Genomic DNA, 8132 nt, shown 5'->3' with positions numbered 1-8132 from the left:
CTGTGCATTTTATTTTTTGTTTAATTAATGAAAAATACAAAAATATGTTGCATTTACAATTAGGATCTAATTTTGCGTTCTTGAATTAATTAGTAATTTAGTGTTTTATAAAAATGGAAAAATCAAAAAAATAATAAAATAGTTTATTTTGCACTTTTAATTTTAATTTTTGAATTTTGGTAGTTTTTCTTTGAATTTAATTTTTAATTATTTGTGGTAATTGTTATTTAGAGTTAATTAATGTAAAAGGATAATTTTATTAGTGATTAATTTAGGATCATTTTTAATTTTAATTTAAAAAAAGAAATTAAAAGAAAATTGAAAAAAGAAAAACAAGTAAAGTAAAAATAGAGGCTGAATTTGGGCGAAATCTGTGTCAGCCCAACCAGATTTCCCCTTCTTTTGCCTGAAATACCCACCGACCCAGCCCAATACCCGGCCCCTAACCCGGTCCGGCCAGTCAATAAATCAAACGACGCCGTTTTGGATTGTGGAATCTGAGCCGTCGATCTCCCCTTGATCAAACGGCTCAGAACTGAAGCTTCTTGAGTATATTAGTGTCCAAACGCACCCCTACCCCCTCTCATCGTCCCCACACACTCAAAGAACCCTTCACCGCCTCCGCCGTGAGTCGCCTGCCGGAAATCGCCTCCGCCAACGGCGTTTCTCCAGTTGACCCCATTTTTACACCATCGATTCTTCTCCCTCTCCTCTTTCCAAATCTCCAAATCCCCATTCTCGAATCCCAGCCCAGCCTCTCGAATCTTGAATCGAAAGGAATGACTGAAAACCTAACTCATCCAATCACTACTAAATTAACACCCTAAAACCCCCTTCCTCCCCTCATTCCAAATATCCACTTCACTTCTCTCGAATCACCCTGGAAGTCCTAGAATCTTGATTTGAAGAGACAACCCTAAAATCACAAGTCCAAATCAGCGTGCCTATTTGAAGATTCAGGATCGTAATAGACGATAATCGTGTGTTTTTGCATAAAAACACATGGTTAGGGTCTATTCCGGTCAAAAAATCGAAAGATCCGTCGAGGTTTTTTTTCAAGTCTGCATTTGATGAGTTTAGGTATGGTTCCGTTTTCTTTTTTTCCTTTTTAATGCATCATTGCTCTTCTTTTCCGACTTTTTTAGTTGCATGTGATGTTCTGTTTCCCCCCTTTCTTTGTCTTTCTGTTCTTGACTAGGAAGTTGCTAGGAATTCTCCGCTTTTGGGTTTCAGTTTTCTGGTTATATTAGTGTTCGTTTAGTTGGCTGGATTTTTAGTTATATTTAGGTATGGATTTTCTGGTTTTCTGTTGTCCTTGTTTCCTTCAGTTAATCATGAACATTGTTTATTAAGTAGCTTAAGATGGATTGCGGTTAAATTTTCACTCTAATTTAGCATGATTGGGCTTAATTTGAAATTCATTACTTGTTGGTCCATATTTGAGTGTTGAAATCACTTGATTTTTTTTTCTTTTTTTTTTCTATTTGTCAGTGATTTAACTTGATTCCTGACCCCTTTGGTTTGGGATTTAGGTCCATCTGATATATTCACTTGGACCTGAGCCTTTGGGTCATTGACCCATGACCCATTTGAGGTTCAGAGGTAAATAAACAGGGGTTCAGGGGCAATGTAGGGAAATTGGTATAGGAAATCTCATTGTAACAGAAAAGGAAGCTTCTAGGAAGCTGGGAAGGGGGCTGTTTTGAAACTCTGATATTTGAACTAAGGGTAGTTAAGCAAAAACAAAAATTGGCTAGGGATCTCTAAGCTTAAAGCAAACTTGAAAAAGGTTTAAAGGGGAAAACTAAAATCTGAAAGGTTGCCCTATTGGCTTGCCCATAAAGGCACCTTTTCTTGCATTGAAAGGCATACCCAAGAGAGATGAGTGATAGAAATATAAGAAAATCATAGCGGCAAAACATCAGTGAAAATACTGATATATTGGGTCTTCTTTATGGATTTCTTAATTTTTCAGCTTCTAAGAACAAATTTGAATCTAAATAAAGCTGAAATGGTTTAAGGATAGTGGTAAAAAGGGCTTGATTTGAAGCTCTGGTCAATTGGGTGCAAAGCTTGGTTTCAAAGTTCTTTTCCTCTTGGTTATCTCTGCTTTGGGTCATTGACTGCTACTACTACTGCTACTACTGAATCTTATCCCATTTATTCTCATTTTCAGGTACAATTTTTTAACTCTATTCGCCGTAGAAACTTTGTGATATGGAAACCTAGAAGATTGGAAGCATATTGGCCATCTTGTTCTCATTATAGGAGTTTAATCCTGGTTTTATTTCGAGCTTTAGTTTGAATATGTTTGCGTTTGTATGTTGGTTGGTGACAATGCTCTTTAAGGGTTGAGTTTGATTTTAAAATGGGTATAAGGTTCAATTTTGGTCGGATGTTCTGTAATCTGGAAACCTGTACTGTATAAATAGATCTGGTCATGATGTTTTAAATCTGCCTGAAAGATGAAACAACATAGTTGTCTATGCTGAGTCATTAATAAAGTTCTGCATATAATCTTAAGTAGCAACCCGCTTAATTGGATGTTGAATAATCAAAAGTCAATAGATATTGTAACCTTTGTGTAGGAGTAGTGTGATTAGCTAATAAAATCCACCGCCTATTGTTAGTTATTAAATCTGGAATTCACGATTGCTTTCATGATCAAGCTATTATTGGGTGTTGTCTGATTGGCTAATAATGAATTTAAAAGGATTCTCCAGTTTGCTTGCATAGGTATTAGGCTCGTTCTGGACTCTTTTGAATCCTTTGATCACTTCAATCTTTGTTCACATGGTAAGGGTTCGATGCTGGGTCCCGGTCCAACAGCTGCAAGGCTCCATATTTGGGCCATTCCGAGGCCCAATTCTGAAGGTCTCTTTGAATCATAGTCGGACCATTTCCCGTTTGGGGCTATCATTCCTTGTGTGTTGGCTCAAGTTTCTCTTATACAATGCACTAGTTTCCCCTCATATAAGCCACCCCGACTAGTATAGATAGAACCTCCAATTACATGCAGTGTTAATTGGTCAAACTATTAACTAATCAAGGCGAGTCGTATTAAATAATACAAATAGTTATGGCCCTCTAAATGCAGTTGAATTCCCTTTCTTAAATTTGGAATTGAGGCGCGTCATGCCAAACAAAAAAATGATAATTGTGTGGCCCTCGCTTAATTATTCCTTTTAAAATTCTTAGAATTCGAGGCGTGCCATTTAGCAAATTCCATGGCCCTCGCAAAGTTGCAAATGAGTAATTGTTTTAGGAGCGTTGTTTTAATAATTTACCTTCCTAAACTCGGGTGCGCATTTATGTGACCCAAATCCAAATCTCAACGATGTTAAAATATGTCAAAAACCGCGGGTACATTTATGTGACATGGTTCGAAACGTGTTTTAATAACGTTGCAATTTTCTTTGAAAAATGAATAAAAGGGGCTAAAACTAAAATTGCACATAGGTTAAAACATGTATTAAAATCAGATAATAGGCCAATTATAATAGTTGAGCGACCGTGCTAGAACCACGGAACTCGAGAATGCATAACACCTTCTCCCGGGTTAACAGAATTCCTTACCCGGATTTCTGTGTTCGCAGACTGTAATACAAAGTCAATCTTTTCCTCGATTCGGGATTCAACCGGTGACTTGGGACACCATAAATTATTTCAAGTGGTAACTCTGAATTTTTAATAAATTAATCTCGTTTCGATTGTCACTTTAAGTTAGAAAAAACTCCCTATATACACCATTTTCGGGGTGTAAGAAAAAGGAGGTGTGACACGAAGAAATGAGAAATATAGCACCAAGTTTTCTTCTTTTTTAATAATAACGGGAGGGGAAAGGAAGAGGAACTTTCATATCTAAGTGGTGTGGGCAACCACGTCATGTATTTGTCTGCCACAATGATAATCTTAACGACTTATTACAATTAATTACAAAAATATAAGTACTACTTATGTTTATGTAGAGCATGCACTTATATACTAGTAACATATATATATTTCACCATGTCATATGTATTTTCCCTATATATTTACATTACGTCTCAAGTTAAGTTGACCTAGTGAACCAAACATCCACCTCTTACGATGTTTATATATTATATAAATTCCACCTTAGCGTATACATATATACCTGCACGCTCATTTTTTATGTAGTATAAATATATGCTATGCACCCTATATATTCAGCCTATCTATAGCCGACACCTTGTATGTTTACTTCAATTGTTGTTTGAAATTTTGGGTCTGTAGTTTCTGATTCTTGTGTACGTAGGCATATAATATTTCAATGGCGGAGGCTGTAGAAAGAACAAGATCAATTTCTCCTAGGTACTTCCATAGCCAAAACTCCAATGAGCAACTCAATTTTGGGTCAGTAAATGAACAATACATCATCTCCCCTTCTCCTTCTCATCACCCTAACATACTTGTTGTTTTTATTTTCCCAACAATGGTTGAGCTTCTACAGCTCAAATACCAAGGCAGTGATAAATCTCCCTTTGAAATCCACCCTAAAAAGATGTCTTTGGCCGTCGCAAGTTACCTCATTTACTGCTTTTCCTATTATTCTCAGCTGAATATTTCTACTTCAAACGATCGTATCCTCTCTTCATACTATGCTAAAATGGTCCTAATTCTTGGTTCTATATTTGGTCCTCTCATAATGACGTCTTACTCATCAGTTCTTTTCCCCTCACTTTGTCCCCTTTTCTATTCCATTTCTGTCTTGTACTCCGTAAGTCAATTGCTAAATTTCAAACTCGAAGAAAGATGGAAAGGGCTTTATCTTAAATTCATGTACTATTCGGTCAGTCCACGTCATAGGAATATTCTTCCTATTTGATTATGCTTCTTTAATTCAGTTAAGTTGATCTATCCCCATTGAATTAAGGGTTACAGGTTACTGTGCTATTTGATCTCCTTTCTCCTACTTCTTTTTTCCTTTTATTTTCATTTTCAGTTGGATAATCTTGTAATTTGCACTTGACGAGTACTCCCTCCGTTTTAAATTAAATGAGATACTTTTCTTTTTAGTTTGTTCAAAAATAAATGACACATTTCTAAATTTGGAAGTAATTCAACTTTAAATTATTCATTTTACCCATTTTGCCCTTAATGAAAACCTTTTATAACCACACAAATATAATGACCCCACAAAACTTTTACGCCTTAAGCTTTTAAGACCACAATTTTAAAAAAAAAATTCTTAAATTCTGTATCGAGTCAAACTACCTCATTTAAATTGAAATAGAGGGAATAATACTTTTTAATTTTTAATTTTCAAAAGCATGTTGTATGGAAAGGACAAGAAAACTATAAATGGCGTGTTTCCCTAACGTATTTTGGCAAAACTTTAATTTGCTCATTGACGTCAAATGAGGTTGTTGATATCGACCACGTCGGGAAAAAAGTCATAATTTCTAAAATTACGACGAATTATTAGTTGAACATAAAGATTATTATAAGGATCCGATCGATCGTTTTGAGAGTTTTAGCCCTGATCCCCTATTTACTATTTTCTGTATCATTTTATGCTTATGTAACTTAGTGGGAGGATTGGTTTTGGCTAGTGAAATGAGACACTTAGTCCCTACAATGGAAGTTTAAGTTTTACAAATTTGATTGTAGTTGGAATTGTATGAAGACGACTCCTGAATGGAGTTTCGCCGGTTCCGTTAGCTCCGTTGGGTGATTTTGGACTTAGAAGCGTCTGGATTATAATATGGAGATTCGTAGCTAAATCAGGCTTGAAATGGCGAAAGTTGGATTTTGGGGAAGATTGACCGGGAGTGGACATTTTGATATTGGGATCGAATTCCGATTCCTGAAGTTGAAATAGGTCAGTAATGTCAAATTTAACTTGTGTGCAAAATTTGGAGTCAATCGGACGTGATTTTGATAGGTTCCGGCATCGATTGTAGAAGTTTGAAGTTTCAAAGTTCATTAAGAATGAATTGCGGTGCGATTCATGTTTTTAGTGTTATTTGATGTGATTTGAAGGCTCGACTAAGTTCGTATGATGTTTTAGGACTGACCGATATGTTTGGTTGAGGTCCCGGGGGCCTCGGGTGGATTCCGGGTGATTAGCGGACTAGAGTTGGACTTGTTGGAATTATAGAAAATCTGGTGCTTTAGTTGTCGGTTTCCTTCTTCGCGTTCGCGAGGGGAGTTCCGCGTTCGCGAAGGGGAGTTAGCGGCAAGTGAGGATTTGTGCTTCACGCTAGCGAAGTGGGAGTCGCGTTCGCGAAGGTCTGAGCAGTGGTGCATCGCGAACGCATGAAGGGTATCGCGTTCGCGAAGAGGAAGAGGAGGATACTAGGATCCAAGCGTTGGTCTACACGTTCATGAAGTAGGGATCGCATTCACGAAGAGGTGGGTTAGTTATGCATCGCATTCTCGAGCGACTCCTCGCATCCGCATAGAAGGATTTTGGGCAGAAGCAAACTTTGAGCTTCGCGAACGTGAGAGTGAGGTCGCGTTCGCAAAGAAGGAAATGCCTGTGCAACAAATTAAATTTCAAAATCAAGGGTTTTATCCCATTTTCATTTTGGGACCTAGAGAGCTCGGATTGAGGCGAAAAATCAAGGATTTTTCAGAGAAAGCAATTAGGTAATGATTCTTAACTCATTTTTGGTTATATCCCACTAATTTATCGTTTATTTGTATCATTTAATTAAGGTTTTAGGTCGAGAAATTTAGGAAAAAAGTTGAAAAGTTCTTCACCCAAATTTTTGGGTTTTGATTGAGATTTTGGTATTATATTTGAGTACTTTTGGTATGTGTGGACTCGTGGTTGAATGAGAGTTCGTATTTTGTGACTTTTATCCGATTTCGAGACGTGGGTCCGGGTCGACTTTTTGGGGCAATTTTCGAATTTCTTGTCAAAGTCTTGATTTCATTAATTAGATTAGTTTTTATAGTTATATTTATGGTATGTAATTGCTTTTGGCTAGATTTGGGCCATTGGAAGTCAGAAAGTCGTGGAAACTGACATTCTTATTGACTGATTGAGCTCTGTTTAAGATAAGTGGCTTGCTTAACCTTGTGTGGGGGAAATCCCCTTAGGATTTGGTACTATTGTGATACTTCTGTTATATGTGAGTGCCGTGTACGCGAGGTGACGAGTGCATACACGGGCTAATTTTTGTAAAATTTGGTTTTTACTGAGCAGTAACTTGTTACATCTTAACTGAGTTATACCAGCATGTGTAGTTACCCTCTTTAGCCTAATATCGCACGTCTACGTGTCTTAATTGCTTATCTGAAACCTGTATAGCATGCATAGTTGATTTCTTGCTTTCCTTGACTTGTATTTAGTCTTAAACTGTAGGATTTCTTGCTGTAATTGTTGTTTCCATCGATTTCGAGCTGTGTGTTTACCTTTGGGACTACGAAGCGGTACCGCGGGAGATCCCATGTTGCATATTTACTTTTGGGACTACGAGGCGATACCTCGGGAGATCCCCTGTCGCATATTTACTTTTGGGACTACGGGGCGGTATCTCGAGAGATCCCCTTGCATATTCACTTTTGGGACTACGAGGCAGTACCTCGGGAGATCCCATGTTGAGCATTTACTTTTGGGACTATGAGACAATATCTCGGGAGAACCCCTTTTGTTCACCCTATGTGTTGTGTTGTTATTTTTCTGAAATTTCTCATTGCTAGTTCTCAGTCTTTCATTATATTGCTATATCTTCTACCTTATTTGTTATATTCTAGTATGGCCCTGACCTGACCTCGTCACTACTGTACCGAGGTTAGACTTACTACTTACTGGGTACTGCTGTGGCGTACTCATTTTACTCTTCTGCACATGTTTTGTGTGTAGACCTAGGTACCTCCTACCAGCCCCGCTATTAGTCGAGAGTATTTGTTGTGGCTTTCGGAGACTTCAAGGTATATCTGCCAGCATCCGCAGACCTCAGAGTCCCCCTCTATCCTTTATGTTGTTTCTTCTTATTTTTCCTAAACACTAATGTATAGAGACAATTAGAGTTTTTCCTTAGAGCTTGTGACTTACTACCGGGTCATTGGGGAGTTGTTTATGCTCAAAACTGTTAGTTTCACTTGTATATGTCGAGTGGCAGTTTTTCATCTTTATATATATATATATAAGACTATGTGTG

Source organism: Nicotiana tabacum, chromosome 1 (assembly GCF_000715075.1).
Source record: "Nicotiana tabacum cultivar K326 chromosome 1, ASM71507v2, whole genome shotgun sequence".
NCBI classification, from domain to species: Eukaryota; Viridiplantae; Streptophyta; class Magnoliopsida; order Solanales; family Solanaceae; genus Nicotiana; species Nicotiana tabacum.
The sequence above is the reverse complement of the archived record's forward strand: the minus strand, read 5'-3'. Positions refer to the sequence as shown.